Source organism: Octodon degus, unplaced genomic scaffold (assembly GCF_000260255.1).
Source record: "Octodon degus isolate 3935 unplaced genomic scaffold, OctDeg1.0 scaffold00019, whole genome shotgun sequence".
Taxonomy (NCBI): domain Eukaryota; kingdom Metazoa; phylum Chordata; class Mammalia; order Rodentia; family Octodontidae; genus Octodon; species Octodon degus.
In genome coordinates, this window is record NW_004524595.1 from 149,328 (window position 1) to 157,996 (window position 8,669).

Consider the following 8,669-nt stretch of genomic DNA (forward strand, 5'->3'; position numbering starts at 1 on the left):
TCCTGAGTTTAGGGGAAATGCTTTTAGTTTTTTTAAAGGGGAGAATTCTCAAAGGAGTTAATGGCAGTGTGTGTTTTACTGAAATAGCTTTAAAATTTTAAGCCTTCACTGTAGTTTTCAAACATACATCATAATATCCATCCCTGTAAATTTTTTATTTTGAGATGGATTCTAATTTGCCAAGACAAGACTTGAACTTGGAATCCTCCTGCCTCGGTCACTCCAAGTGCTGGGTTTACAGGCATGAACCACTGTCCCTGGTTACAATGGTGTCTTTTTGAAGCCCTGCAAGTGATCCTAATGTGTTACAGGAATTAAAAACCACTGATGTAAAAGATAAACTTTCTGAATATTAGCACTATATTCATTATTGGGTCCTAAAGTAGACTTGAATTGAATTTATGATCAAGTGTTTCAACCTTTGTACAAAAATTTATCTTGATGATTTATAGTTTCTTCTGATGGAAAAAAAGAGATGGTTGCTATGGAATGGTGGAAATTATATGATAGTGGGCTGTCAGTGACATGTACACAAGTAACAGAGCCTAGAGGACGCAGAAACAAGGTCTTAAAAATTTTTTTAAAAATGTATTTAGTACAGGGTCTACAGGGTCTCACTATGTAGATCAGACTCACAGTGATTCTCCTGTTTTCAGCCTCCTGAGTGCTGGGATTACAGGTACGTGCCAGCACGCCCAGTCTCAGTCACCATTTCAGCGCGCCCTGTGAGGCGGTGCTGGCACAGCATGCTGGGGATTGAACCCGGGCCACTGCGCTCTGCCCAAGCAGGTGCTTTAGTCCCCTGAGCTCTCTGGTTGGCCCCAAATTAGGTATTTTTATGTTAGACATTTATTTCTTTAAAAAAAACCTTTATTTATTTATTTGGTACAAGGTCTCACTATGCAGCTCAGACTCATAGTGATCCTCCTGTCTCAGTCTCCCCAGCGCTGGGATGTCAGGTGTGTGCCACAATGCTGTGTTTTGGTGGTTGTGCAGGGGATTGAAGCCAGGTCCCTGTGCTTGCCAGGCAGGCACTTCGACTGCTGAGCTAACTCCTCAGCCCTTATTTTCCATATTTAAATTCATCCATGTGTAGTATATAGTTTTTAAAACTTCATTGCAGAGAATTTCGAATATGAGCAAAAGCAGCCTGAATAGTATAATCTTACATTTCCAGTCACTTCACTTCTATACTAATAAACTCATGGTTCACCTTCCACTTCACCCTCTCCTGAACTTCTGACCAATCTAAGGCATCATCAGTTGATCAAAAAATTCAGTTCTTTCCAGTTAACATGTAGTGAAAAATTTCTATGTCACTTGATATTTGTTACTTCATGTTTAATGACTCTGTAGTATTTTCTCCTCTGAATATGGCATTATTTGGATACTCTTGGGTTTGGACATTAAGTTGTTTATAATATTTCATCATTAAAAATAACTTCTGCTGAGCATAGAGGCAAAGTCTGTGATCCCAGCACTTGGGAGGCTGAGGCAGGAGGATCTCCCTGAGTTCAAGACCAGCCTAAACTCCATAGCAAGATTATGTCTTATAAAAATTAGTTAACTAACTAACTAACTAACTAACTAACTAACTAACTGCAAATTTCACTGGACAAGCATGGTGGCTCACAACTCTAATTCCAGCAACTTTGAAGATTGAGGCAGGAGGATGGAGAATTTGAGGATAAACAAACCCTTTAATGTATATTCTAGTAGATAAATCTTTTGTGGAATCTTTGTTATTATTTAACAAAACTATTTCCAAAAGGGGAATTTGTGGGTCAAAGTTTGGCATGACTTAAACATTTTGAATGCATTTCATCAAATCACCCTTCATAAGCTTTCCCAGTTGCTGGTCCTACTGGCATTAATTTTCAGGAAGCCTCTGCCAGTGGTAAAGCAACTCCATCTTATTACTGTTCACTGCTCTGGTTTGATTTTAGTTCTGGTGAAAGTGCTCTTCTGGTAGAAAAATTAAGGTGCTATTAAGATGCAGTATACAGAGTGTCACATGCGACAGTCCCTGTACCTATCCTCTTCCCACCGCTAACTCCCAAGAGCCACCAACGCTGTAGTTGTTTCGTCTGGTGCTTTCTTCCACGTCTTCAAATGACCCAATTTCTATTTCTTTACTTATTAATTATAGGCATATTACATTTGATTTCCATTCTGATGTTTGAGGGCTTACTTTCCTTTTATGAATTGAGTAAAAAAAAAAATCAGCATTTTAAAAAGTTTCTTTTTTTTGATAGATAATAACCTTTCATTTTTGTTCCATTACTGTATTCTTTATCTTTTATTTTCTTGCTATAGAGTTCAATATTAGAAATAAATTCCTTCAGAATTTTATTTATTTTATTTTTTTTTTTTAAAGAACACAGGAATTTATTTATTTATTTTTATTTTTAAGTGTGTGTGTGTGTGTGTGTGTGTGGCCAGCTCAGCCCACCAGGGGGCGGGGCTGGCTGGCATGTGGTGCTGGGGATTGAACCAGGGTCCCTGTGCTTTGCTAAGCTTGTTCTAAGTAGGTGCTTTAGACCACTGAGCCATCTCACCAGCCCCTCCTTCAGAATTTTAAATACATTGTTCCTCTACCTGTTGACAACTTATATTCCTGAGAAATCCAATGCTATTTGAAGTTTTTCTTATTGGTATCTTGTCATTTATTTTTTTCTTGCAATATGAAAATCAGTCCTTCTTTCTTTCCTTCCTCCCTCCCTTCCTTCTTTCCCTCCTTTTTCCTTTCTTCCTTCTTTCATATTTTAATGAAGTGCCCTGGAATTACTTTTTTTAAACTTCTCTTGGGTGGCATTCTGTGGTGCACAGAGGTCACAAGGCCATGCTGCCTTTAAATTTATGTAACTTCTTCATTTTGTTTTCCACTGGGCATCTTGTATTATTTATCCTTTACCTTTAGCCTCTCTGGCAGGGATGGAAAATCTTTTAGAGATTTCAGCGATACCACAGTGCACTGCAGCACATGTATCAGGCTTGCCACTACTGCCTGATACAAGCACATACATTAAGATAACACCAATTCTCTATGTTATCTGCTGGAGGGAATATAAAATAAGGAAGAGAATAGGATCCTTAAGAAACTTATGCACTGTGATTATAGAATTTGGAGAGATGCTCTGTATTAGGGCTTTACTAGAGGAGCAGATCTAATACAAGGAACAGGTACAACACAAGATGTGCCAGTCACAGTCAGATGAAGAGGTGAGCCAAGAAGGTCTGTACACCACTGACAAGGATTCAGTCCCAAGGTTTTATACTCCCTGCAGTGTTCCATCTCTATTGGTCTCCTCTAACAGTCTTTAATGGTTGGCCATTAGGCCTGCAACAGAAGACTGAAAAATCTGCGAAGGACAGCTGAAGGATCCAATCTGAAGGCTGAAGAGTCTGTGCTGGAAGCCAGGAGATAAAGTCCAAGTTGACTGCGAAGACTGAAGTTTGTCTGAGGAAGTGGAATATCAAATTCTTCCTCAACCCCTTTCTGTGCTAAGTTACTCTGGGGCAGGACTCTCACAGCCCAGAGTGTGAAACTGCTGGGTGATATAGCCAAATTGACACAATGTATGGACCGCTACAGTCCGCCCCTTGTCAACTTGGCAACTAGACATATTTCTTTAAAAGTCTCTAGATACAGAGATATGCATACAATTGTGCCTAACAATTATTATAGCTGTACTATCCTGAGTACAAATGGAAACACACGAATATCCTTACCAAAATAGAAGGTTAAGTTTTTTGATTGATGCTTATGCGTCAACATTAACATAGGCCATCTAAGATTTATACTGTATCTTTGACTTAGAATTTATTTAAAAAGACATTGTATGATATCTTCTCCTAGTATTACAAACTTTAAAAAGTATATTTCCATTTTCTATTGACTTTAAAAAAAGAGGTTTGTACCTAAAAAAACAAAACAAACAAACAAACAAAAAAACAAAAAAATTAACATAGGCTTAATAATCCTTAAGAACTGGTAAATTTATTCATATTATATTATAACAAAACTAAATATAGAGGTGAAATAGTATAATTATAATCCCCTTTTCTGTAGCTGATCACAGGGTTGTAGCTGGTATTTAGAACTACTTCTTCTGCTACCCATTCTGTATTCCCTTGGCCCTCAGCAAGTACCTCAGCAGGTCTTCGTGCTTTCCCTGGTGGAGTGACCCACACCTTCATTCCTGAAGGCTGTGGACCATTTGTTGTTGTGCCTGTATTAGGTTGTACTAAGAGGTGCCCCAAGGGATCTCCTGCATTCCATCTATAGTCTTCCTTTCTGCCATTGTGGAGTAGTAATCCAATTTCCCCTTGATAGTCTGGGCCTATCACCCCTGAAAACACCATGATTCCTTTTTTAGCTTGTTTCCTCAGAGGCACGAGGAGACCAAAGCGACCAGGGGGAAATCTTAGCTTCCAGTTCAATGGTATCATTGCTGTGCTTCTTGGTACAAGCCTTCCCTGCTCTGGGACTATGACTTCCAGTCCACCAGAACATAAGGTTGTGGGGATAGGAAGCAAAAATTTTTCTAGTGGATCACTAGTGGTATTGGTGGGTGGTATCATTCTTACTCCCACGCCTTGATTCCTGGACCCGTGAATCCTGGCTATAGGAGACACAGTACCACACATAGGGTGTTGAATAAAGGCATATACAGCCTGCTGAAGTACCTTATCCCAACCTTGCAAACTATTACCACCTAGTTGGAGTTGCAACTGCGTCTTCAAAAGACCATTCCATCATTCTATCAATCTAGCTGCTTCTGGATGGTGAGGTACATGGTAAGACCAGTGAATTCCATGAGCATGAGTCCACTACTTCAGTTCTTTGACTATAAAATGTGTTCCTTGGTCAGAAGCAATACAGTGTAGAATTCCATGGCGGTGGATAAGGCATTCTGTAAGTCCACGGATGGTAGTTTTGGCAGAAGTGTTAAGTGCAGCAAATGCAAATCCATATCCAGAATATGTGTCTATGCCAGTGAGGACAAAGCTCAGTCCCTTCCATGATGGAAGTGGTCCAATATAATCAACCTGCCACAGGTTGCAGGTTGATCACTCTGGGGAATGGTGCCATATCAAGGACTCAGTGTTGGCCTCTGTAGCTGACATACTGGGCATTCAGCAGTGGCTGTAGCCAGATCAGCCTTGGTGAGTGGGAGTCCATGTTGCTGAGCCCTGCATAGCCTCCATCCCTGCTACCGTGGTCACTTTGTTCATGGGCCCACTGAGCAATGACAGGCATGGCTGAGGAAGGGGACTGTCCACTATCCACAGAACAAGTCATCTTATCCACTTGATTATTAAAGTCCTCTTCTACTGATGTCACCTTTTAGTGAGCATTCACATGTGAAACAAATATGTTTACATCCTGCCCGTATGGATAGGTCTAGCCACATACCTCTTCCCCAAATATCCTTGTCACCAATTTTCCAATCATGCTCCTTCCAAGTTCCTGACCATCAAGTCAGATCATTGGCTACAGCCCATGAGTCAGTATATAGTTGCACATCTGGCCACTTCTTTCTCCAGGTGAAATGTACTACCAGGTGCACTGCCTGAAGTTCTGCCCACTGTGATGATTTCCCTTCACCATTGTCCTTTAGTGATGTACCAGAAAGGAGCTGCAATGCTGTAGCTGCCCACTTGTGGGTGGTACCTGCATAGCGTGCAGAGCCATCTGTAAAGCAGGCCCTAGTCTTTTCTTTCTCTGACAGATGATTATATGGTACATCTCACAATGCCATAGGTGCATGCTGGGAAACAGAAGGCAATACAGCAGGTATAGGATCCATAGGTATCTGGAAACTTCCTCATGTAATTTACTTGTCCCCTCTGGACCTGCTCTGGCTCTATCACTAATGTATCACTTCCATTTAATGATGGACTATTGCTGAACACATCCAACCTTATGACTTGATGGATCAGATAATATCCAGGCCATGATAGGCAACTCAAGCCTCATGGTGACCTGGTGTCCTCTGGTCAAGCGTTCAGTTTCCACTAATGCCCAGTAGCAGGCCAAGAGCTGTTTCTTCAAAGGAGAGTAGTTGTCTGCAGATGATGGCAGAGCCTTGCTCCAAAATCCTAAAAGCTCCCATTGTAATTTGCCTATGGAGGCCTGCCCAAGACTCCAAACAGCATCCCTGTCTACCACTGACACTTCAAGTACCAATGGATCTGCTGGATCATATGGTTCCAGAGGCAGAGCAGCCTGAACAGCAGCCTGGACCTGTTGCAGGACTTTTTCCTGTTCTAGGCCCTGCTCAAAATTAGCAACTTTCTGAGTCACTTGGTAAATGGGCCATAGTAAGATACCCAAGTGAGGAATTTGTTGCCTCCAAAATCCAAATAAGCCCATTAGGTACTGTGCCTCATTTTTGGTCATGGGGGAAGCCAGATGCAACAACTTATTTTTTACCTTATAAGGAACACTCTCTCTCTCTCTCTCTCTCTCTCTCTCTCTCTCTCTCTCTCTCTCTTTTAAGAAGGAATATCTCTACATGCTCCATGGACTCCTAGAAACTTTAGTGAGGTATAAGGATCTTGAATTTTTGTGGGATTTATTTCCCATCCTCTAGCTCTCAAATGCAGTACTACAAATCCAAGGTGGTTACCACTTCCTGCTCACTAGTCCAATCAGCATAACATCATCAATGTAATGGACCAGTGTGATAGCTTGAGGAAGAGAAAAGCAATCAAGGTCCCTACGAATTAAGTTGTGACACAGGGCTGGAGAGTACATATACCCTTGTGGTAAGACAATGAAGGTATATTGCTGGCCTTGTCAACTGAAAACAAATTGTTTCTGATGGTCCTTATGGATAGGTATGGAGAAGAAGGCATTTGCCAAATCAACAGCTGCATACCAACTACCAGGGGATGCGTTAATCTGCTCAAGCAAGGAAACCACATTTGGTACTGCAGTTGCAATTGGGGTCACCACCTGGTTCAGTTTACAGTAATCTACTGTCATTCTCTAAGACACATCTGTGTTCTGCACAGGCCAAGTGGGAACATTAAATGGAGCTGTGGTGGGGACCACCACCCCTGCATCCTTCAAGTCCTCGATGGTGGCACTAATCTCTGCAATCCCTCCAGGAATGCGGTACTGCTTTGGCAAACTATTTTACCAGGCAAGGGCAACTTTAAAGCCCTCCATTTGGCCTTTCCAACCATAATAGCCCTCACATGGCAGGTTAGGGAACCAGTGTGAGGATTTTGCCAGGTACTAAGTATATATATACCAATTATACATTCTAGAACAGGGGATATAACTGTAGGATGGAGTTGAGGGCCTATTGGTCCCATTGTGAATCAGATCTTTGCTAAAACCTCCATTGATCACCTGCCCTCCATAAGGCCCTACTCTTACTGGAGGGCCACTGTGGTGTTTTGGATCCCCTGGAATCAGTGTCAGTTCAGAACCAATGTCCAATAATCCCTGAAATGTCTGATCATTCCCTTCACCCCATTGTAGTCACTTGGGCAAAGGCCTTAGGTCTCTCTGGGAAAGGATAGGAGAAAGATTGGCTGTAAAAATTCTGGGTACAGTAAGATCCTTCCTCAAGGAGACCTGGCCTCCCCATCATTCCAGGGGTTCTGGGTCTGTAAACTGGCTCAAATCTGGGAACTGGTTGAGTGGCCAGGATTGCCTATTATCATGATTTGAAGTAGGTCTCTATTCTTTTGCCCCTAAATTCTTTCATTTATATAAATCTAGCAAAAATTTTGTAGGCTTTCCATCTATTTCACTTTTGGAAACACCATGACTAATCAGCCAATGCCATAGGTCTGTTTGTGTAAGATTATTCTGGTCATTGTTCCACTTCTGCTGCCCATGGCAATAAAGTGCTGCCACCTGACCTCTGCCACTCTGGGATCCAATGAAGCCCATGGCCCTTAAATTTCCGATTTGAGTAACTGCGGTCCCCACTGCAAGGTCTGGCATACAGCAAAGAGCAATGACTAGGCTCTTCAGGGATGCTGGTGCTCCCCTCACAACTCTGTTTCTCAAGGTGTTAGTGAAAGGTATGTTTTCAGGATCTCCCAAATGTGGAAGATTAGGTTTAATAAGACAGATCCACTCCAGCATTCCCATTTCCCTAAGCCTCTGAATCCCTTCATCAATAGTAAACCATGGACTATCAGGCATCTCTAACTCATTCACTGTGAGCCATCTTTTAAGCCACACTTCTGCCAACCAGCCAAATAGATTATTAACACTTTTCTTTACTCCACGAACCACAACACTAAATTCAGGATACCTTAATTAGTGGGCCCATATGAACAAACTCAGCCTCATCCAGATGTATGTTTCTTTCCACCATTATCCCACTTGTAAAATCCACTCCTAAGCTTGCTCATTAGGTATCTGCTTATAAGAGTTAGAAAACTGAAGGTCTTTGGGAGAATAACAGATCTCCTCATGAATCACTTTATGTACCTCACCTGAGGCAACTTCTGTGAGTGAAGCCTGGTTATGGGCCTAGAGGCAAAAATGGGTGATGAGGGTGGGTCTTGAGGAGTCCCACCAGTATTCTGTTCATTCCACGAAGGATTGATTTCTCCAGATACATTAGGAGACACTAACATGGCAGAGGGTGAAGGCAGTGATTCCTCTGCCACAGTGGGCAGGAAATCTCTTCCTC

General features: G+C 41.9%; 1 pseudogene; it reads right to left on the reverse strand.

Annotated features, from left to right (window-relative positions):
• Positions 1–4,051: 4,051 nt before the first annotated feature.
• Positions 4,052–8,173, reverse strand: LOC105741660 (annotated as a pseudogene).
• Between the last annotated feature and the right edge of the window lie 496 nt (positions 8,174–8,669).